Consider the following 25,352-nt stretch of genomic DNA (forward strand, 5'->3'; position numbering starts at 1 on the left):
GGGAGGAGAAAAATGGTGAAATCGAATCATACGAAATCAGATGAAAACAAGGGAAGAACGAAGAGAAGAGTAGGAAAATTATCGTAGTAAATGTTGTATAGAACATCTTTGGAATTCGCTCGTCTCCGAGGAAATGCATGCGTGACTAGATTCGATCGACCCGATGCATCAAAGCAAAGATCGGAGCATAGCGTACGTGAGTTTTTCCTGCGGGCAACCCCTTTTCTATTTTCCGCGTCCCCCTGACGGGGTTAACCTAAGAAAATACACGTACGTTTTGTATTCCGCACGAGCGGATCCTTCGTTCTTCGTTTCTGTATATTTCTCGTCCCCAACGGCGAATTGAAAAATCAAGACGATGTCATGCATCTGGATGGAAGACGAGAGTCTTATTTTCTACCTCTCCTGCCTCATCCCTCGTTTCTCCGCTCGAGGTCAGTCTTCAATTTATTCGAATGGGTTGCAGTTGACGTGAAAATCCGCTGGGAATTGAAACGGTGATTTTTTATGAGGTTGAAGTTGCTAAAGTTAACGCACGGTTTCCAGAGGTCCTGGAAATGTCCTTGAATTTTTCTTGTCCTTCAAAAGTCTTGGAAACTGTTCTTGAATTTTTCTGGCGACTTGGAAATAATCTATTTTTAATGTCCTTGAGTAACTTGAAAATGTCCTGGAACTGTTGTCCTTTAATCTGTTACAAATTTTTGACTAGACACCATACAAATGTAACGAAACCAATTTGTCGTTAAATGATCAAACAAACAATCGGCTTGGTTCGGATCAGCTCGGCAATTTCCGTAATAAGATGCGAACGGCGCTAATCCGTGCTTGCGACTTGCACGGTGTGCCTTTTGGTCAATCAATCGTCGATTTTTAGCCATAGAGAAATGGCGCCAAATTTAAAAAATGTATAATCGCATTCGCGAATGCTTGAAAACTAACATTCGTTACATAACTAATTTCTACCCCTTTCTTTTCTCCTCCATTTTCTTCCCACCGCAAAGATAAGAAATGCTCTTCCTCGCGTAAAGTGGCAAAATGACTACAATTTAGACCGTCTTTGCTCGTTCGCGGGCAGATCTATTATGTGCCGGAGGGGTAGTTTTCATTGTAAAATGAAATAATGTTTCTGCACGCGGTGTGCAAGATTGGCTCGTTCGTATCCGGTTCTCGGTGGTATAAATTGAGTTCTGGAAATTACCGTAGCGAGACTGCATGCAACTCTCATCGCCCCGGAACTCACGGGGTGCAAGATAATAAAAGCACCTCCCTCTCTACCTCCCTCCCATCCTTACCGTTAGCCCGGAACGTTAACGAGCATATTTTACATTTTATTACGCTACTTAGCGCACTGCACACACACGCATACATACACATAACGTATAGAAGGTCTTCTTTTTCACATTCATTGTCAGTCATGACGCCTCCCTTATGTTTTCCGCGGAAACGGATAGCTTCTCTGTCAATTATTTGCTACTCTAGACTCGGATGAAATTCTTGTACAAGGGTTCTCGACATTGATGATTTAAAAAATGGCGTCTAATATGGCAGACTAGAAATGCGAAAGTGATCGGAATTACTCGCTAATGCACACTCAGGGGTTTTTTTGGTCACCAAATACGATTGGATCCGCCATCTTCAATTTTACAATTCTGACATTGGATTCGCTTTCAGCAACTTCGAAAATCCCCGAGTAAAAAATTTCAAGCGAATCGGTTCAATTTTTACATTTTCACCGTGCCATATTGGATTTGCTATTTTGAATTTTGAAACAAAAACCCAAGACTGGCGAGTTTCGATTTTCTATTCCCCATAACTTTCACGCAATTACATTTATTCTGTAAAAACAGGCATTTTCAAAACTTTGTTTATTCATAGCGCTCCCTATATTCGCCGAATCGTCATAATCCCTTTTAAAACATCAACATTGACATCTTAGGATTATAATTATGCATAAATAAAAAAAAACGACAAGGGTGTATCAAAAATCAAAGGTAAATGTTGAATAACCGATTCCAGAAAGGTGTCTCATATACTAGACGCTGTGCCGCAAAGGGTTAAGCTCTGGCATTGAGAATATTGCAAAAACTTGAGACTTTCGGTGCATAAGACGAGTAGATGAGAAAGCAGGGCTTAGCCCTAATCCCGCGAACTAAACTACCAACCAAACCGTCGTTTAAACTCACGACTCTTCTCTCCTTATCCATGTCATCAGCTTTCTATCTGCCAACTTTGTTTCTTGATAAGTTACTTTAAAGTTGGGAGAATGGCTTGAGGGTAGAAAGACGAAAGGAATTACCTGCGAACCAACCCCCGCTGTGCCGTGGTAAGAATATAAACAATGCATTTTAATTAGTTATTCCCGTATGCCCGACGAAGCCGGAATATAAAATTCTTTACACCTGCTGCAACCTCTGCGATCATGTCGAAAATCTCCATACGGAGTTGAACGTTAAAACAGTTTCGAATTCTTATCCAAGCGCGTGAAGTAAAATTTCGGAAACTATCTTAACCCTTTGAGTCACAGAAGCCACTATAGTGGCACCTTTATTTTTCTTTCTGTTTTTTTTTTCTTTTTTTTGTAATTTCTTTTATATTCCATGCAATATCCTGAATTTTGCTGTATTTTCAGGTAAAAAAAAAAATACTCAAACTTTTGAACGATTAGGATTTTTTGTGAATCCATAATTGTTCATAGCTGTAAGCATATACAAAAAAAAAGTATTCGTTAGCGAAGCAATTTGATGATAAACGTATAGTAAAATCGCTTGGAATTCATTGGTTGCCTAACAGAGATCTCAGAACGGCCACTAGATTTATTGTACAAAATTCAATGCGTAGGGGTAGTTTTCACCTACCTTGGGGGCACGTATGGACAGTATTGGGGGTTGCATCTATTCTCGACCTAAAATCGTACTGCCTCAAAATAAATGTTTATCTAAGTCTTATTCAAGAACACTGTCTAAAACAATACTGATAATTCACCCCGTTTTCACCGTAGTTTGGGGGTGGTTTTTTGTTTTCTTAAATTTTTGTCATTAGATTCGCATTCAACGTTGAAAAATACATCGAAAACGTATAATTGCGTCTCCTTACTAAAAATACTGAATTAAACTATGTTGAACAGAATTTGTTGAACCAGGCAAGTGGAAAATGGGCGCAAGGGTAAAAAGTATTAGTTCTAATTGCTGGAACCTGCATCACGACTTGAGAAGGTTTTTCAAATGAGATTTTCTCCCTGCGCGACACGAACGCTCCAAAACTTGGGCCTTTTGAATTTCTTTCGCTGATTGCGAGTACCTAGAACAGGCGGCAGGTGCTCTGAGACTTCGTACAAACAGTGGCGTTTGTAGATACGTCCTTTTCCCCATAAATTCCAAGTGCCGAGGAACGTTGGGATTAAAAATTAAAAAGCTTAAGAAGAGAAAGAAGAAGCTTCGGATGGTCCAATTCCGAGTTTCAGAGCCGGCAGCACTTCTCGGAGGCTTTTCTTTGAAGAGAAAATAATAAAAAAAAAAAAAATGTCCGCCACGTCCGTCTTCACCGAGGCGCGACGACCCCGAGCAGGCGTGATCGTAATGAGAAACGACGTACATCCCTTCAGCCGTTCGCCGCACCTTTTCTGAATATGAAAACCGCGTGACAGACCTACGAGAGGCACGCTTTGTTCTTCGCCTACTTGCCACGCTTTTTTTAATTTTTTTTTCTCTTTCTCAACAAAGTTAATCGAGGTAATCAAACTCACGTGCAGGATGTTCCCTAGAGTGGTCCTTATTTAGGGTGTTGACGAATTTTTCCCGCCCCAACCCTAAAATCAACTTCAATTAATTTAACAACAATTCCTTATTTTTTTCAAACTTTTACCTCAACTCCAGGATAGTCCGTGTTGTGATCGAAATTTCTTGTGGGAATTAACATGAGAAAAACTTTTTTTCTCAGTATATATTTTATTTTGAAAGTAATAAGGTTCCGAAAAAAAAATTCACGCCATCGTACCAGGCAATCTATACGAATTGCACACCCTCGAAATGTGACTTTATCCGTCTACATTAGCTGGTATTAAATTGTTCCCTTTTCTCGCAGTTCTCGCCCGGCTGTGTAAGCGAGACCGGGATCGGTCCTCTTCAGGTACGTAGAAACACTAGAAACTCATGTTATAGATTCACGTAGCTATAATTTATTCGGTAGGCATGACGCGAAACACGTGACGGATCCCGGGCCAATACCCATCACTGTTACCGTCTCTTGGCAAACTTTATCCCTCGGAGAAATCTACGTTCTCTGCATGCCAATACGCCCTTTTACATACGCAGAAACGCTTGCACATACCGGCTGTAAGGTATAACAGACGGGAGACCACATGATATTCAAAATCAACCCTATATGTGTAGCGTACCGAGCATAATTTGGCGGAAAATTTTTCTCAACTCCTTATTCGTAAGCAGGGTGGCCGTAAAAAGTTCCGAAGAAAGAAAATCCCAAGACATTTCCAGATTTTTGAGGACCTGAGACCTAGTTTTCCCCGACATTTCCCCAGTTCTAGTGAGTTACTAGAACCCTAAACCGTTCATCTTATTTATACACAACTCTATATTCGGTTCTAATTCAATTATATTCTGTCCAAAAAGAAATCAGCTTAAGCCAATTTGTTTTCTCGACGAGAAAAAATAAACTTGTTAGGTACCTCAAAAAATCACTTCTAGTTGCCATGAGAGAAAACTGCTATTTTTAATTCGTTCCGTGGCCAAATTAAAAATTCTCTTGTAACGTCAGGTTTATTCCATGACCCATTTTAAATATCCTGACACTTTCAGGTTTTTCAGATTTTCCATGTGTCTGGCCACCCTGGTAAAGTATAAATGATTGTCGCGTAGAAGAAATCAGTCGCTGCAGCGCGAAGGAGAAAAAGAAAGGAAAGTGCTGAAAACCAGGAAAGAAGTATACGTAAGAAGGAAAAAATATTCAGGTTACGTAGCGTCGTGACGACGGGCAAATATACATATATATGTATACATATATATATATATAACGTATACAGGCGGATACGTATTACGGTACAAATTGAATTTCTTGTACCTTGTAGCGTGCTCTCAGAAACGAGCTGCCGGTAAAGTGGCGCGATTTATGACTCTGGGGGATCCCGGGGTGCTCGGCCAGGCTCCATAATCTACTTGAAAGTAAAACAAATGCAAAGAAGGGGCGACGCTGGAAGACAATTTGCGTCGTTAAGAGGGAAATACTCGGGCGTGTATGTATAAGATACCGTGCCGATATTCGCCAAGTCGAGGAAAATATCTGGACTTGTCGCTTATCGCCGTCGCCGCGTTCCTCACGGTTTTCGTCCACTTTGTTCGACACCACCTGTAAAACAACCCTCTCAGCGTTTTCTTCGCGCACCTTCGTTCTTCCACCCTTTGCGATGCTTCAGCGTCGGGAAGTGCAGCGTATGGAGACTACGCGAGGAGACTGGATTACAGATAAACGAATAGCTGCCTAAAATAAGATGACACTGGTGTTCCGTATGCACGAAAGACAGTGGAAGAAGGACAAGGCGGCAGTTTGGATTGCAAAACTTTCTGTCAGTGATGTAACGAATGCGAATTTTCAAGTATTCGCGAATGCACGTTTTTAAATCTGGTGCCATTTCTCTATGGCTAAAAGTCGACGATTGATTGGCCGACAGGCACTCCGTGCGAGTCACAAGCGCAGATAAGCGCCGTTTGCATCTTATTACGGAAATTTCCGGGCTCATCCGAACAAAGCTGATTGTTTGTTTGATCATTCAACGACAAATTGGTAACGGCAACGAATCAAGTTTGAGGTTAGATTGTGATTCGAACGTGAAGACAAACTTTTATGATAAAAGTTCATTATCGACTAATGTTTTCTTGTCTTATTTAATATTGTATTCCAAAATTTCAATAAGCAAAATATGAAGTGACAGTGACATTCGAATGTCAATAAATATGCGAATATTTTCGTTAAATCGGTACCTTCTACCAATCACATTGCAAGATCGTGATCGATCGATCGATCTTGGGCATCCCTTCAACCAATAACAAGTCGGTGCTGAAGGAACACCAGCAGCGCCAGTGATTCGAAAAATAAACTCAAAGCGTACGTTCGCTGCGACAAGTTTTGTCAATTCGCCAATTTCAGTTCGGTCTCTTTACGTAGTCTCCATGAAACGCGGACTCCGGGGCTGCAGAAGCGAGGTCGAAGCGACGCCGAGTTTGGGTAAATACGGTGTTCCGTTTATTTATTATTCGTTTGCGACTCCGGTTCCCATACGTGTTCCACGAACGCTGATGCAGCCCTGGTTGCACGGTACATACTCATTTCGGACGGGGATGCAAGACGGGGGTGGAAACGGCGTCGAGGTACGCGTGTAGATCTTTCCGGCGAACAGTCACATGTAGTTAGATATAATACGTGTACGTGCAGCGCGGGTACGAGGGTGTTGGTTATGTATGTCGGTTGTACCCTGTGCACGACAGGGGCTGCTCGAATTAATATAAATTTCATTTGCCGCGACAGCGAGCGTCCCCCACCCCCGACCCCGGGTCGGCCTTACAAGCCAGTTCCCACTGCAGCTCTACCTACTCCTTTGTTTCTCGTCTCATCTCCTTTTGCTCCTCTCCTTGTTCTCTCCCGTCTCCTTCTCGCTTTCCTCTGGATTCAGCCAACGCTCCCTGCTGATGGAGCAATAAAGATAGGGGTTGTAAGGGGCTGCAAGTGTGAGACCATCGTATAGACGGACAGACACAATTGCTTCTCCTTTTCGGATGCCTTCGGGATCTATACTCGTTGGGGATGGAACGACGATCGAAGTTACTCGATTACCGATGAAACTCATCTCGTTAAAGGTGTAGCTAACTTTGTGAAATTTTTGTTTTTCCCTAAAGTTTTACAAAAATATCAGTTAACATTTTTCGCAATCTGTGCGTGGAAAAAGAAAGGGTGCGAGTTGAGTTAGTCACGTTGTTCGTATCCACTGTCCAAATTGGCAAAGACGAAATAGGCACTTGCCTTTCCCATCGACGCGTACGTAATTCACATCACGCAATGTGCTATTCACGGTGAAAATACACGGGTCTGGAAAAAAATATTTTCTTCTTTCAGCTGCATGGGTTGTTTTTCGTAAATATTCATTTTTCGAGTGTGCTGAATCCGAAAATTACTTCCACTTCCCTCCGTCACGTACAGTATTCTTGCAAAATACAATGTGTTTGCATAAAAAAGGCATAACGATAATGAAAAACACCGCCATTTCATTACCATGAACTAAACAATATTTCTTGTTAAATTAAACAAACAATTTCTTTACGAAATATATTTAACATTCCGTGTTCATTCGTTTCGCCTATAAAACCTTTCCTTCTTCTCTTTGATACGCCTCCGAACACGCTTTCACTTTTCACTTTCTGTTTTCCTGTTTGTATTTATTCTCGAGTTTCGCTCTAATACATATTAAATGAAAGTAAGAAATCACTTTTGCACAGGATTATTAGAATCAAGAATAGGATACCAGATTTCGAATGAAACTGGAGTTTAACTGTATATCAAACTACAAACACGAGTTGAAGAAAAAACCCAACGTGACGTAACTTTTTACGTACCTACTTTTCCCGGTTTCAGTTAGTGAAAATCTATAAGAAACAGTATAAAAAAAACCTGCGCAGTTTTTTTGTTACAGACCTGTGATATTTCCACCGCGTATAGAATATGCTCGAGAGTTTCAAGATGACCACGTTACTGCGGTACATAACCTCGGGTAAATAGATCAGTAAATAGCCGTGTCATCAGGTTCTTTCCTGAACGGGGTTGCAGACAGTGTCGCGGGTGAAGAAGCCAAGCGTGTAGCTTCCGATAGCCGGGTGCGGAACCCTCTGCTCTCCTTCCCTTATATCTATGTAGGTACACACGTACGGTACAGGGATCGCAGGAGGAAGGCAGAGAGCCGTCTCACGTTTTATACGGCAGACACCGAGATCTCTCGAACCTTCGGATCCGTTCTTGCAAGTCCCGATCGACGCTCCACGAGCATCCGCATCCGCATAGAGATCGAGATCGGGATCGACGAGGATGTTTCAGCCGATCCAGGGAGTCTGGCCCTTGACCCGTCTGAGCCGGCAGACTGCGGACTCTTGTTGCCGGTGTGTGTCTGTCGGTTGTTGCACCCAGTGGCGTAACTAGACTTTGCTGGTCCCGATTCAAAAAAAGTTGGGCCCCCCCATTCCTCTCGGTCACCATTGTCTACATAAAAACAAACGTCGACCGTTGACCTTCGGACGGATAAATTGGCAGTAGACATCTGAAAGTTGGATTCAAAAAACTCTTACTTCGTGTAGATAATTAAATTATAGAATAGCGGGAATTGTATGGAAAAAGCCTACACTTATTTTAAATGGAAAATAAATTTGTCAGAATACTATGTAACTTGTCGTTAAATCGTCATAGAAAAATGGAAACTGACTGACCGAACGGGTTGATGAAATCCGGTTTATTCGAATATAAAATATTGTAAAATTCATAAAGAACGTAAAAAGTTTTATAGTTCGAGTCGCGTGGGCTCAATTAACGATTTATTTCTTTTCTTTTTGTGGAGTTGTGGAGTTGCTTTTTGTCGAGGGCCTAGGTCGAAAAATGCTTAAAGAAAAAAAATGTTGAGTCAGGGGCCCCATTGCGACCGCATCGGTTGCATACTGGCACAACTACGCCACTGTTTGCACGGAATTGACTGCCCGGCAGGGAAGCTTGCGGCTTGCAGCTTGCAGTGAGGCGGACGATTCTCCGGGGCCTTTTCCAAAGCTTGGACTTCGTCGCGTATACGCGAGGCGACGCGACGTGTGGGAAAGGAAGGGCGGCGATATCCACATACTCTATGCTACACTCGAAGCTTTGCACAACTGCCGAGGGGATCCGCAGAGCCGCCCCGAAAGAGCGCGAGGGACTCTGAGGGAAATTAAGCAATTAGTAACTTTGCACCACAGAGGCGCTCTCAGCGAGATTTGATTATGTTTTCGGTTTAAGCTCTCCGGAGTGCCTCAAGTGCCTACGGTTGTGCACTTTCCCCTTCCTCTCCCCTCCTGCCCGCGGCTTTCGTTGCTTTCGCGCGTTCTCGCTGATTGTGGTGAAAGCTTTCGCCATTCGAAACACTAATGCCAGATTATTATTTAATCTTAGATACTGACGTTCGGACATGTTTACTCGTAATATTTGTGGTGGAAGGTTGGAAACGATCAGCCGATTACCTTCTTTTTACCGTCGGGTTGCGGTGAGGTTGAAGTGCCGAATTTGAAATGTTACGAAAACGCGAAATTTTTAATTATTTGCTGGGGAAACTTAAAGTTAAGAAATCAAACTTTGACGATACAACGAAGTTTCGGATGTTCTGAAATCCGACAAGTCAAAGTTCCGAAAGTGCGAAAGTGACAAAATTTAAAACTCTGAAACACGAAATTCTGAATGATCAACGATTTTCAGTTCTGTGAATTTCCGGCTTGGCGAAATTTCACCACTTTGATCTTTCTTTGTTTTGGATTTTCAATATTTCTACGTCCGAAATCCTGGAACTTTTCTCGATAGTAACTTGAATTTTCGCAATCTTGCATTTCGAAACTTTGAGTCGTCGGGTTTCCGACCAATCGCAATTTTGTCGTTTCGTAAAATTTTGATTTCTTTACTTCAAAGCTTGGTCATTAAATAATTCGAAATTCGGCGTTTTCGGAACTTTTCAAATTCGGAACTTCAACCCCACCCGGTCGGGTTGCTGGAACTTTGATACTGTCACGTGTATCGCTCGGCTTTGTTGAAACGGGTCAACATCTGTTTTGATTGATTAGCAAATGGGGGAAGAAACTTGCATACGCAACCTGTCAGCCGATATAATGTTACCTCTGCGATATTCAATATTAATTGTTCAGCTGTGAGGATATTGTTATTCATTTGATAAAACTGCGTTCGACCACATGTCGGGGTTTGCTACTAGCTGTTGCTTCCGGCCGGTGGATCAAAGGCGGTGCCGAAAATGTAATTAAAATAAAACAAACAAAATCAAAAAACAATAATCGACATACTTGTAACAAAAACTGTTGGTATCGGCAATGTCTTTTGTCTTTTCAGTATTCTCAATTCTTTATACGTACTCTGATATATATGGTCCTGTTGAAATGGTCGTTTCAGATATTCAGTCTCCGAAGCAAAAAATGCTTTGAAATTTTTTTTTTGTTCTTTTCGGTTTCTTTGCGATATTTCTTTCCATCTTCGTAGGCTGTTTATCTTCATCTTTATCTTCGTCCTTGCCCTGCCCTCAAGATCTCTGCCAGGGAATTTTTCCGCGTTTATTTCTTCTTGTCCTGTAAATTTCCCAGCAGTCGGTGAACAAGCGGGAAAACATTGACCATCGGACTGCAACGAAGGGTGAACAAGCGGATCTCGTCATCCCGAAGTTTCACCCTCGAATCTATCCGGGAATCCCGAACCCTGAGTGGTAAATGGAAACGATCCAGTCTCGATTACAACATTCCGAAGGTTTCGTAACAGCCACTGTCTTTTCTGTGATGTTATCTTTGTGGTCCTGGTTTGTACTTCCTCGAGAGGAGATATCCCCCTTTAGCTTACGATGAAACGTGAGTATACCACCATATTCCAAAGTTTCTACAAACGTTTGTGATTCCGGAGTAACACCGGTCGATACGAATTTTTAGTCCGGGTCCTCGATGTCAATTTTTGATTTCTTCTACGTAACTAGTGAATGAAAAAATAGTTTTATCGGATAAAGTTTGTTTTTGTAGGAATCAGAACGATGTTTCAGATTTTAAGAAAAATTACCCATTTTCTCAAACATTTGTTGTAAATAACAATTAAATAAACTTTACTTTTATTCAAAGATGATAATTAATACTAAACTACAAATGTAAAAGAATTGATAAACAAAGTTTAAAAATGAATATTTTTCGTAGATCTACTATTTTACAAAACATACAAAACGTAAACTCCCATAATGTTCTTATCACGCTGCCCCCGATAACGTTAACAATAACGATAAAGTTCATCACATCTGGGTGAAAACGTTTTCCTTTCACTTCCGAACAAGCATCCATATTAGCAATGAACGAAAACCAGCAATACTTACTTATCAACGTAAAAAAGTCAAAAATAAGCTTTGTATGTAAAAAACAAAGCCTTTAGTTATTATTCGATGTGTAGAATCGAAATTTCTTCATCAGTCAATACTGTTACGGAAATTGGAAAGAACTTCTTATCGTTAACCCCGGGTTGTGTACGTAACCCGGAGCTTTTCGTAAGCTGGCAAACAGGAGTTTCTTCAATTAGTTTCCGCGGCCCAACGCACCTACCAACACTCTTCGAGTATTACGGTAGTCTCTAACGCAATTTGCATATACCGACTGAGCAGGCGTGTGTGGCTCCATCTAGCCTATGTGCGAAAACACGCGATTGAACCCAGCTGCTCGCCATCGTCGTTGTAACGGGGCGCGAGCAGGATGTGCGGGGAACGGTCAAAGGGATGAGGGAAGATTGGAAGCACGGCCGGCCGCGTCCCGCGTGGATTTCGTTAATTAACCAACACGCGTCCCCGGGGAATCCGGCGCGATCCTCGCCTGCACCCTGGACCTCGGTATTCCTCGTCAACGTAGGAATCCACCGTCCACCTGTACCTTGTTAACGGGCAGAAGTCACCCTGTAAAGCCATCTGTGTAATTGCGGCCTGCCCGACGATGAGAACAGCTTAAAGCCGAAAGCGTCTCCAAATTTCGTCAACGAATCTCGAACGTCTGCGTCGACGATGTAAGTGTACCGGTTACCGACCTTTTTAGTTGGATCTGGTTGATCCTTGGTTCCAAGATCACCAAAAAATAAATCGGCAGTGTCCAACCCCGAAGCAATTGGTTTGTCAGTCATCCGGAAGTTCGCAGTTTGTGTCGTAGATTTATAATTTTGCAAAATAAAGGTGTCGATAACCGGTACACTCACCTTACGCCGTGTAACGAGATTATCGTCGCACTGGGTATAAGCCAACAGTTTGGATTATGACAAGTTTCAGTGAGACCCACGAAGTTCTCCACGGGCTTTCAGAGCTTTGGCTAATTAATTTATGGGATAACACGAGGGGTGGAACACAGCCTCCTGACTAATTGTCTAAATAAGAACTAGGTGCAGTCGAGTAGCGGAACGGGTTCGGGGTGGAGGAGGGTTGTTCTCAATTAAAACAACCGACGGAAACAACACGCCGTTACAACGAGAGGGTAGAAGTTGCGCAGCGAAGGGCGGGTCGGACAAAGTTTCCCAATATATGTTTTTGACGATCGTGTAATTCTCTATCTTTCACCACACACGCTGCCGGACCGGGACGTGTAATTCACCGCCCCCCGCCCCTTCAACCACCCCCTAATTCTCCCCGAGCGTTTAACTTTTTAACCAGATTCGGAATCCATTAATCCCTAACGCCCCCGCAACTGGAAAACTTTTCTCTCGCCGCGTTTCACCCTCTCTCTTCTATTCTCTTCTCCATGCATCGGTCTTTCGTCTTATTTTCTTACGATCTCTACGTATAAATACCTGTACTTGTTGTTTTTCTTCCCCACTCAACTAGCTAGCCGTATACTTGTTTCCGGATAGCAGCGCTGCTGCGATTTCGGTTTAATATGTAACGCGGTTAAATATTAAACCTCTCAGCTGGGGAATTAAATGGCAGAGTTATGGCGCGAGCCGTGGCGATGAATAATCGCGCTAACCGCCGAAAAGCTCGGATAATTATTAACGGGCAGGAATCAACCCCGACGAAACAGTTGTGTGACACGACTGTGTAACGAGTTTGACACTAGTCGAATTCTATTGAGATAAATAAATTTTGATTCTATTACACATCAAATGGTAACCAAAACTTTTATTTATTGCTTGCAAAGTTTGTTTTTATCTTTTTCACGTTGATAACTGAGTCTTGAAGGTTTTCGTTGATTCCTAATATGGGTGCCTATTGAGAAGAAAGAGCAAAACGCTTTCACCAAGATGTGATGACCTTCGTCGTTATTAACGTTATCAGGAGCGGCGTAATAAGAGCGCGATGGAAGATTTCGTTTCTGGTTTCGTACGAGAAAGTCCAGACGAAAGTAGAAGTACAAAAAATATTCATTTTCAAACTTTGTTTCTCAATTCTTTCACATTTGTAGTTTATTGGTAGATATTATCTTTGAATAAAAGTCATTTCAATGCAAAACTGAAGTTTGTTTAATTGTTATTTACAATAAATGTTTGAGAAGATAGGTCATTTTTCTTAAAATCTGAAATATCGTTCTGGTTTCTACGTAAACAAATTTTATCCGATGAAGATATTTTTTCTTCTACCAGTTACGCGGAAGAAATAAAAATTTGACATCTAAAACCCAGACGAAAAATTCGTGCTGACCGTTGTAATTTATTATCAATTTTCATTTCAAAGATGTTTTTAGCCGAAATAACGAATCAATGACAACTGATTCGGTGAGCAGTTTAGCAGAATTGTCAACAATTGCTGAGGTACTCAGCGTTCCGATTAAAATTGTTTAATCTGATGCCATTTGAAATTAACACCGATCGGTGTAAAATTTTAATACGATTTTTGCAACACCGCATAAAAGTTATCAACGTCACGGATATTTTGTTCGAATCATTCCGTTTCCACTTGGCTGCATCGCGGATTAGAGTTTCTTGAACTCCCGAAAGAGCCGATCGAGTTCTACGACTGTTGACACGTGACGTCGTACTATGGAAAATAATATTCGAATCAGGGCAGGAACGTGATGCGTATATTTTCTATAGAAAATGGAAAGGTGTCGTGGTTGACTGGGAATTCTCGAGGGACGGAGAAACGCCTCGCAAAGGCGAAATCGTAAGGGGAATTCGAGTTGGGGAGACCTGGCTTGCTTTTTATTTCACAATTCACTTATTTTTCATTTTCTTCGTCTCTCTTTCTCTCTCTCTCTCTTTCTCTCTCCTAGTGATACCTAATCAAGATTTTTCAAAAATCGTTTTTTTGTTAAATTTCATTTTCGTAATGTACATATACCCAAGTGTATGCACAGAAAATTTCGTGTCGATCGGTGAGTAAGATTCTTCGGAAACGGCGGAACCGATCAGTCTCAAATCTTTACACAAGCTTTCTGAATATATTTTTCAGTCATTGATCCAAGGTTTTGTCTCGCCAGTAAATATCTTACATTTTATAAACAGATTAAGGCGAAAATTTTTACGGAACATCAAAATTTGTTTTCTGAGAAGTCGCCGTTTTGTAAAAAATTAATGTTTTGCTTGTTCCTTCGATCAAAGACCAGACAATACCTTATATCAAACAGATCTTTTTTGTTTTTTTTCATTTCAGATGATAAAGTCCAAAGATATCTCGCACATCGCGAGACGCCTTCTTTTAGAGGTGCTCCCGGAGGTCGGCTATAGCAGCTTCGAAAATCATTATTTTTACAACTGAAAGATATCAGAATGAAGTTCAATGTTACCCCTCTGTGTATATAAATTTTTATATTGTCAAATTGAAACGTCTCTTCACGAAAAGCCTTTGATGAACCGCTTTTCTTCGGCCTCCTGACTGACTACAACCCCTTAAATATCTGCGATCTATCCTATTTCGCGTTCCAGCCACTTTTCTTTTCTCGATTTCACAGTACTTACGGTGCTAGACGGTGTATGATCAGTTTTTCCGTTATCTTTGAGGTTTTGAATGAGGAAAAATTATGCGGGGTCATATCTATGGTGTCTACGGCGTAAAGCGAGCGAGGCAACCGCAATGCCTATAATATACGCCGCTGTACCGCGAAATCCATCTCCTCATCCCGCTTCGGTAAACCGATAAGACGACGCAGATATTCCAAGGCATGTTCGAGACTGGTTGCGGGAAAGGAGCAGCCGAGGATTCGAGGAATTACCCACCATGGCTGATACTCGCTGCCTTTGATTCGTGTGCCGCCGTGTAAACACTAACACTTGTTCGCCAACGTGCAAAGTAATCTGCCGTGCACGCGTGTGTGCATACGTATGTATAAGTTATTCGGCGACGGATCCACCAGCCACCTGACTAATTAACAACTATACCGCATCTCTCAGCTGAGAATCCACCGAAGGGATGTAATTCGTGAAAGTGAAACTTGAATTCTAGTCATTTAAGGGGGGGAGAAACTTGGAGGGTCTGAAATCATACCTATTTTTAGGAATTTTTTTTTAAATAAAACGAAAACACTTGGAGTTATTTGAGCTTGAGGGCTTTATTATTTGTAGTTTTAAGAACATTTTAGAATTTTTTCATTGAAATTAATAACGAAAAAGCGACATGTCGCATTTAAGTAGCGAACGACTCCGAACTCGTGAGCTTTTGCGGAGGCGCATCTCCTGACATCACTGTCCAACTTGTAACAGATGGATACATTTTTTTTTGATTTTCGTAGCCCAAATGTTGTAATTTTTTTTTTTTTAATATATACAATTATGAAGAAATCATTTCATATTTCGACCAAGAAAATTGGTGAAAAATTATTTATAAAAAAATGTTTGGATTGAAATTCAGAAATCTAGTCACAAGTTTGAACCGATAAACATGTTTTAAAGATTGCATCAAAATTTCAAGTCGGTCAGTTTAAAATTGACCGAAGAATCTGCGCCACCGGATTGAAAACGTGGTCATTCGCTACTTGTACGCGCCATGCCACCATTTTGTTATTAATTTCAATGAAAAATTTCACAAGGCTCTTGAAACAATGAATAATAATGCCCCCAAACTCAAATTGCTCGAAGAGTTTTCAATTTCTTTAAAAAAAATTCCTAAAAACAGGTACTATTTCAGACCCCCACCCCTTTGCTCAATGGATTCGTTATAAGATTTTAGGATCGCCAGACCATCGAGCTTCGACACTATTTGAGCGAATAGAAGCGATTATCGAGTTCTTGTAAAATTTTCTACATACGAGGCAATTGTCGGAAAATACTGGATTTGCAGACAACGCCCTCTTGGTCAAATCACCGCATCTAATTGAGCAACCGTATAAATAAATACGCAGGCAATTAGAACAAAGGGGAAAGAAATAGCGCAAGTTGAAGCTCCGAGGTTGGAACAATCATCGGTTGCAGTAAGAAGGAAGGATCGAGTCTCTGCCCTTTAACGGATACGTGTTGCCGAGGCGAGATCGAACCGGGAGCAGCGACTCGGTGGCGCGATAAAGCTCGGCCGTGTTTTGCGGGGGTTTAGCATAACAATGATACGAGAACGGCATAACGGGGATCAGGATCAGGTTTCCTCGGGGTCGCGTCGTCGACTCGCGCTTATCGCCTGCACAATAAAGTCTGCAGGCCACTATTATTGCCCGTGTAGTGTTTTTCGCTTACCGCTTATACGTACCGGCGACGTTTCCAAGCCTCGAAAAATCTCGTAAAAGAACTCGAGCCGTAAAACGCGACCCCAGCGAGAATGAGAAGATCTTTTACTCTGCGTCGACTTGCCTCATAGGCGTGTTACGTCTACAGGTGAACGTCGTTTTCACCTCGCGTTCCTTTTTGCCTGATGGGAGGCTGCTGGCTGCTGTTGTATCGGTGGTAACGAGCAGGGGAATGTGGCCGACGCCAAAGAACGATAAAGAAAACAGGGGAGGGGGCTTATCCCGTGAAGCGAGACATATCGAGCGGTTTTCTTTGATGGAATCAAGCGACGGAATGACGTAAGGTGTACGACGATAACCCGCACCCTCCTCGTTACTCGATACTTACCTACTAACAAGTCATGGAACCTTACAGCCACGGACTGTATTCGGTTTTCGATGTTTTCAGTCAAGGAAACGAGGCACGTGAAATCGAAGGGCTAGATATTCTACTTGATGCCTTCTGCATAGTCGCATGGTGGTGGGTTACATTTCCAAAAGCTTATAAGTGATGTACTCTAGATATTATCTACGAAACGCATCTTCGGAATCAGCTTGGAGCTTGGAGCGTACAACTCGTGGGTCGTAAGTAATAAAAACAGGGTTGTACGCTTGACTGCAGTGATTCTGACAAAGACGGTATCCCAGGTCAATCTCTTCGATTTCTATTGTGATATGTTATAGTAGACTAAGCAACACGTATTTTTTTGAACTGCCATTAAACGCTTTAAAGGGGTGAAACCCCTTTCCAAACTAAGGCATGTCAAAAGGTTATTTAGTAGTTTTTTTTCCTTTTTTGAATCGGACAACTTACATTTTTTACTTCTCGTTATGAGAAAACTTTTCCAGTTACGTTGGCAATGCAGAATCAAACCGCAGCGCCACCATCGGCCGGGCACGAAAGACACTCCATATTAAAAATACAAAATTCGATAGTCGTGAGTTGTGTTACGTTTACAAAGATTTAGCCTGTTTCGCGGGCGGCCGGCGGTGGCGCTGGGGTTTGATTCTGCGTTGCCAACGTAACGGATCCGTCGAGAAAATTAACCGTCTCGGAATCACCGCGGCGAAGTGTACAGTTACGTGGGTCACAAAATAATTTGGACACTGGCCGCGTGCTTCGGGATTTTCGTCCCAGTCTCGTTTTTCCATCTTGTTGCCGTTGGAGTGTATTTCACGGTTGGCTCGACCAATTATTTTTCCCATAGCTCAACGCGTGTAGCACAACGAGCCAGCGACACCTCTCGGGACTCCGACGTGCGACGGTTCCCTTATCCTCCTCTTCTCTCCGTGCCCGCACCCTTGGGTTTTCCGTTTTTTCTTTCGCGCTCTTCTCATCGCTGTCTGTTTTTTCGAACCGAATCAGAATCCGGCGGTTTTCGACACCTCGAAGCTGCTCTCGGGTTTGACACCCGGCCATTAGCCGTCGCAAGTGGGGAATCCGGGGTCGGCGAGTGCCGTCGAGAGGCTTCATCAGTCAACTGTCATTAACCACGAGACCGCGTGACCCCGACCAATTCTACCCATCGCCCTTCCATCCACTGACTGACACCGGCCTCGTATTCTTCACCGCCATTCGAGCCGTCGTCGCATTTACTCGATGAATCTTCTACGGGGGAAATCGATTTTATACCGAGTTTGCTGCGGTCAAAGTGAAGCGGTTTTAGGTTCTTCTTTGACGTGCTTGAAAAATCTTTTTGGACGGATTAAGTGGGGGGGGGGTATAGCTTAGATGGTTTAAAATCATATCTATTTTTACGAGTTTTTTTTTTTTTTTCCAAAAAATAAAATGAACACACTTCCAGCAATTTGAGTTTAAGGGTTTTATTACTTACAGTTTCAAGAAGATTTTTATAATTTTTTCTGACAAATGAAAAAATTCTGAAATGTTCTTGAAACTATGTAGCCCTAAAATACAAAGCCCTTAAACACAAATTGCTACAACTGTTTTTAGTTTCTTTAAAAAAAAAGTACTTCAAATATCTCCGTTGCCCTCTGATTATTTATCAACATATTTTCGATCGATCCAACCAAGTTTTTGCTCGTTGTTTTCGATGGCAACGCACGTGGAGTGATGGACAATACAGCGTATCAATTTCAATAAAGGTATAACAGCATGAATGACAGGTTATTCTTTACTTCGGTATTGATTTAGAAGACCGGGTGAACTTTAACCTCGTTCAAGTTACTCGAGAGGTGGGTTTTTTATTTCAGGATCTTGGAAGTTTCTTATGTACTCTACGTATATACCTACCAATGTAGACACATAGCTTGGCGAATTTGTTAATCGCGAAAGGCTTAATTGGGATTGAAAGGGAGTACCGGAGGCTGAATAATGGCGATGGGGGGCTGCAGGGACCGATAATTGCAAAAGAGCGTGACTCGAAATGCAATTTGAACGAACGTGGGTGGCATTAGAGGGGCGCGTCGGGAGTCGACGAGGTAGTTTAACGTAAGCAGAGACAGACTCCTTCGTGCAGCAGAGACTGCCCAGTTATGCGTTTGAAAAATTTCATTAATCGACGGAGTATCGTTAAGGTAGTAATTAATTATTGGCCCTGTTCTTATCTAATCAAAATACGCCGGTCTTAACGACTCGCCGCGGCATGGAGACCCTCTTGCCTAATTTCCAATAAGGGACAACGCGGAAAGAAAAAAGAAAGAAAAGAAAAAAGAACGGAAGAAAGACAATTTAGTCTCATCAATTATACTTCGCTACCTGTTCCTCTCTCGCTCTCTCTGAATTTTTACTTGTCGTTACTTTTGCGATTTCTGTCACTGCAGTTATTGAAACTCATTTAAGGAAATAGTGGCTGTACATTCTAAACCAAAAGTGAGTATCGTCGATAATATTGAATACTTTGTGAAATGGTAAGAATTGGAAAAAATTCAACCACAATAAAGACGTTAAGAAAATTAAATTTGAATAATATCAATGCCCACAAGTTGTCAAGAAATTGTTTGAACAAAACATTGTTTAACAAGTTCTCAGGAAATGTTTTTTTTTTTTTTTGATAAGTGAAATGAATTCGTTGATTTTTCTGAATATACGTAAAGTTTTAAAGAATTTTCACATTATCTTGCAATTTCCGTTTTCGATAATTTTCAATTTTGGAAAATGGAAGAAAAAGCGTGAATTTTGGATACGTTTTCGTAAAAACGTTGCACATTACAATTAAGAAGTTTTCGGGGCACTGAGCGAACAGTTTCCTAAGTACAGCATTTACAAATTTTCGTAAACCGAAATTTCAAAATAATGATAAATTTTTTGAAACATTCATGTTTATTCGAAAAAATCAACGAATCCCTTTCACAAGACGAAAAACAAAAGAAAATAACTTTAAAAATAAGTATCCAATATTGACGACGAGACTCGCTTGTAGTTGAGAATGTATAGCTGTAAGTAGATCCTTAAAACTCGGGATTGACCGAACGCTATCTGGTTAACTTACAAGGATCCAATTATACAAGGAACTCCATACGAACCACCGTACGGGTAGATTCAATGAAGTCAATTCAAGTTCTAATACACACGGGTGAGCATTACCGTCTGTGCCGTTTTCTCGACCTCACAATCGCCTTTATATATAGCCGATCCGAGCGCGTGTACAATTTCTCCTCACGGGGAATTCAAGGGATTTTCTCAATCGTGTACAGGATTACCTGTACGAATGTGCTTTTGACATGTATGCCTTTTCTTTGAAGAAGCACAGCCTCTGCTCACGTCACGGTTTTGAAAGACTTTGAAACGCGGCGACGCGACGGGCGGATTGCCGTATTAACCGAGATAAATGACAAGACTCACGATGCATTTATGCTGATCAGAAGCATCTTCAACCATGTGTGCAAAAATTGGATTACCTCTTCACCGTTTGTTATATTGTAACAATTACGTGGATGATGCGTGGAAAAATGTTGAATGCCGAGAAGTTGGGATGCGGAATTTTTGTGCTTTCATATTTTCTAATACAAATGACGCAAGTTTTTTATTTTTAACTTTTTTAGGCTTATATCTGCGTACGTCTATTAGCCTAACGTAGGTGTAGGTGTTAGGGTGGTTCGTTTTTTATATTTTTTTTTTCTAAGGTACCCCTCGAAAAATTTGTGACAAATACTGAAAAAAAAACTGTCGTAAAACCTGGAGGAGGTAGGAAAATATTTAGAGGTTACTAACAACTATTGTCATATTTTTTTGGAGTTTACTCCTTAAGAAACGATTTGAGTTATGGGGCCCGGTACGGAAATTATATGAGGAGTAAAATCAAGTGTAACACGAAAACTTGAGGCGTTATAAAAAGAGACAAACATATATATTGAACGCGCAAAAGAATGAGATGGAATACATTACACAGCGTATCCTGTACTCGGGGTCTCCTCTTTGTGCGGTGCTTCGTAGTCTCACTGTGTAGTTCACTACCTCTGGTCTGAGAGTTGAATGTGTGCGTATGTTTGTACGTGTGTGTTGTGTGCCTGCGTATGAATTTATGAGACGTGACGTTATCACGTCAAAATATTTGAAAATATGGAAAAAATTTATTTAGATGATAATGAAGAAGAATCCGAAAAACACGTGGATGCGGTTAATTGGTAAGCTTATCGTTTACATTTATGAATAATATACATTTCAAATACGAACAACTGGAACTTTTATTTAGTGTTTTTATAATTTTTGATTAATTGATTTGATATATTTTATGTTTATATATTATTTTCATTGCTTATATTAACCCTTAGCGGAACATATTTTTCCTCACTTACTATCGACTTGAATTTTGTACTCGAGGGTTTTTGGGGTCGCTGATTACGAATCTGCACTCAAAATTTGAAAATTCAAGATAGCGGATTCAATATGGCGGACCAAACGTGCAAAAACTCGTTTGACGAGAGCGAAAGTTGGTACTCGGGGGTTTTCAGGGTCGCTGATTACGAATCCGCACTCAAAAGTTGGAAATTCAAGATGGCGGATCCAATATGGCGGACCGAAAATGTAAAAAGTCGTTTGACGGGAACAAAAGTTGGTACTCAGGGGTTTTTGCGGTTACTCATTACGGATATGCACTCAAAATTTGGAAATTTCTGAAGTAATATAAATAATTCGAATAATTACAGATATGTGTTTGTTTCTTTTATCATTTTGGAAGATGCGTTCATTTACCCTCTTTTTCTATTCGATATATATCATAATTATCGTTCGTAAGGAGTAAACTCCAGTCGTGCGTCGGAGCTGACACACACACTTTTTTTTTTTTTTTTTATTTTTATGTGTACACCTTACGGATTTATATATGTATATACATATATAATATATATAATATATATGTATAACCATAATTGATAGCCAGCTATAAAAATTTTCCTACCTCTTCCAGGTATCACGACAATTTTTTTCCTCAGTATTTGTCACAAATTTTGCAAGCGTACCTTAAAAAAAAGTGTGTTAAAAAATGTACCACCCTAGTAGGTATGTCAGATTGAGAGAGAGTAAGAGAGAGAAGGGCGTGCTCCACGGGGATTACCACTGTATCGGACCTGGACACACCCCATATTCCATTTGCATCTCAAATATACGAGATTTTCTATAGCGAGGCGGAGGCGAGGCTGGATGAAATTCTGGAATATTTGCCACCGAAAAGAGAGTTTGGCTCTGAGAGGTGCCGACGTGAAGCTGAACTTCGTAGAGAGAAGAAGAGAAAAGAACAATACGTAACATCCTCCGATTCCCACCAGACGCATATCTGCACGTCCGCAGTCCTCGCGAAAGCTTCGAATTCGATCTCTCGATTCGCGGAATTCGTACTGATTGATAATTCTTTTAGTATTTCGCAGCATTCGTTGCGAATGTGAAGGATAAGCATTTTTTTTAAATATTTTTTTTCTTCCAAATTTACAATTTTTATCAAACCATCGCAGCTTCTTGAAACGAGACCGCGATTTCTCTCTAACGCTTGTTAACTCGACCATTAAAAGTTGTGAAATCAGAAACCAAGTCGTCTTTCTCGCTTACACGCTTTCCTTCTCTGTCTCTCTCTCTCTCTCTCTCTTTCTCTCCTGCCGTAACTACAGGCGCTGCTGGCAAAGGCTCTCCCTTATGATTATAGGTTTTTCCGATGTTTTTATACGTTAATCAAACAGGACAAGCTCATCAAACTTAACGAATACCTACGCTGTATAAAACTGCAGGGATCACAAAGCTCAAAGGACTTTGGACTCTTTTCATCCCAAGTATACGTGGAATGAGAGGAAAATGTTGCTACGGACAATTCAGGTTAATCAAGAATTTTTCAATCTTTTACCTAACGTTTACTAAAGTAGTCGCATCCTAAAAGTTTTAGAAAAGCGTATTATATCTATGATTTGGGTGTAATAAAAGTGATGGAAACTACTCTGAAAACCTTTGCAAGCTGTTCCAATTATTTGGATCTAAACGTAGAGGCGTAAATTTTATCGGGAACTAAGGAAATAAGTTTGAACATCTTACTTAAGTATAGCCGATGGCGAACCAAGACAAAGAAATGTTTCACCCTTTCATGCATACCTTATTCCTTATATGCGATTACCTTGAAATTTTGCATTCATAGGCTGATTACGAATACGAACTCGAAATTTGAAAATTCGAAACAGCGGATCTAACACGGGGGACGTAAATTCGGAAAATTATTAGATTTTGATAAAACTTAACGTTATACGACTTTTTGGGGTCAGTGATTACGAATCTCTGAATTGAAATCTCGGATTTTCACGGTGGATTATCAGAAAATGCTCTTTCTTTGTGGAGAATTACGAATTTCAACAATTTGTTTACACGTGTTATATACATTTTTTCAATAATTAAACAAATAAGTTTTTTGGTTGTTATCAAAAAAGTAGTTCATTAACTAAAAAGCTGCAAAAAATAAAAAGAAAAGGTGGGACACTGAGCGTACCGGCGTGAATCAAAGGGTTAAAACTGGAACGAAACATTGAAAGAGGGTAGGATCGGGCCTTTCTCATCCGCAGGTGTGATTAATCCGCGTTTCGCCTTCTCCGCGACTCGTTTCCGGGGGTGAAAAATACGGGGCCACGTTCCTCGGTGCATCCGAGTGATTCGGGTGTCCTGCGAGGCGGGATCGGGTGCCAATTTCACGGCTCGACGCGCGCCTGACTAACCGGCCGACCGCCGAATATCCGTGCCTAGCTAGGCGCACATTGCCCGGAATTCATTCGGGACGTCGCCTCGCCTTGCGTTCCCCCAGAAACGAGCAAACAGCGAGCAAACGAGCGACGCTGCTGACGCCGGATAGAGGCGCCACCATCGCGCCTCGATATTTGCTAACTCGACGGAGCACGTCGTCTCTCCCCCTCCAATGGAGGGTAGAGGTAAGGAGAAGTATCTCGTACGGGTTTTCGAGTGGTAAGGTGTCCGCCAAAATGCAGCAAATACTGGTTCAATAAGTCGCCAGAATGGCGCTGATAGGCAATACGGGTTCAATCTGAACTTGGCCGTTATTGATGAAATGAAGTACGTCGTAAGGGATGTGATAAAATTTAGAAGTACTTGTAGTGACTGGATTAGTTGATACAGGAGCCCTCAATGCGTGGTAAACTGCTGACGGAGTGAATGAATACATAGTCAACGTAACCTGAAAACTTGACAGAAGACGGTGTTGTATGGAGTATGGAAGTTATGGAAGTAACTCTATCCTCCTTATTATATGTGGATTAATTACTACGGTTAGAGTTTGTCCTGTAAAAAGTTGCTCAAGTAGACAACGTAGAAGATTCCAATTCATTAATCAACGTGAATTGCTTTCAACAAGCAAATAACTTTATTTAATTGAGGAATTAGTGCTACTGTCTGAAAAAAAAAATTCACATCATCGTACCAGGTAATCTAGACGAATAGCACTTCCTCTAAAAGAAATAAACGATTAGATTTCAAGGGTGTGCAATTCGTCGATATTGCATGGTATGATGATGTGAATTTTTTTTCAGATAGTAGCACTAATGCCGACTAAAACCTCGCAATTACAGATTTTTTGGAACATTATTACTTTGAGAATAAAACACATACTGAGAAGAAAAGTTCTTCCGATGTTAATTTCCACAAGAAACTTCGATCATTAAGCAATGTTGAGGTAGAAATTTGAAAAAATTAGGCAATTGTTATTGAATTATTTAAAGTTGATTTAGTGGGTGGGGTGACAAAAATTCGTCAACACCCTAAATAAGGCCCACCCGAAAGCGTCACCGTAACAACGCGAAAATCGATAATGCAGATTGAATATATACACTAAGTACTAATGGCTAATTTTGTATGTCATCTTTGTTAACTCATAAATTTATGTACCGTCTTTACGGAATGTATTTTATTTTTATATTTTAACAATTATATTTATAGATTATAAGCTTTTAGTTTACAGTTCAGTCCAACAAACAGGTAATATCATTTACCGTTGTTGGAATTTACTGTATCGTACTTGTAAATTTTATACTGGATGTACAGACAAATACATTACAATGCAATGCAATACACCTTTGTTATTGCATGTGTGGTTTGCGCGGTTTTTACGATCAGGCGGAACGCGGATGGCGTAATTATTCGCGTCTGACCCGGTTGTTGTTATCTGCCGGTGTACAGATGACGCTGATCAGTTGCATTCGGGGATAGATAAGCCCGGCACTGCATATGATGCGAGGAATTGAATCGCGTAACGAGTAATGCGGGGGACCGGCCAATTTGGAACTGGAATCAGCGCCGCCGCTGCATGAACGACTAGTTTTGACGGGTGCTGGCAATAATCAATTTTCGAAATTAAGGCCGAATATTTCATCGATTTTCGAGTATCGGCTTAAAAATCAATAACCGCCAACTCGAAATAGCGTCGAAATAGAATAGCCTCGGAGCGATACAAGTTGTATTTTCGTTCTCCCAACTACTTGAGAACATCGTAAGCTTGG

Source organism: Neodiprion fabricii, chromosome 2 (assembly GCF_021155785.1).
Source record: "Neodiprion fabricii isolate iyNeoFabr1 chromosome 2, iyNeoFabr1.1, whole genome shotgun sequence".
Taxonomy (NCBI): domain Eukaryota; kingdom Metazoa; phylum Arthropoda; class Insecta; order Hymenoptera; family Diprionidae; genus Neodiprion; species Neodiprion fabricii.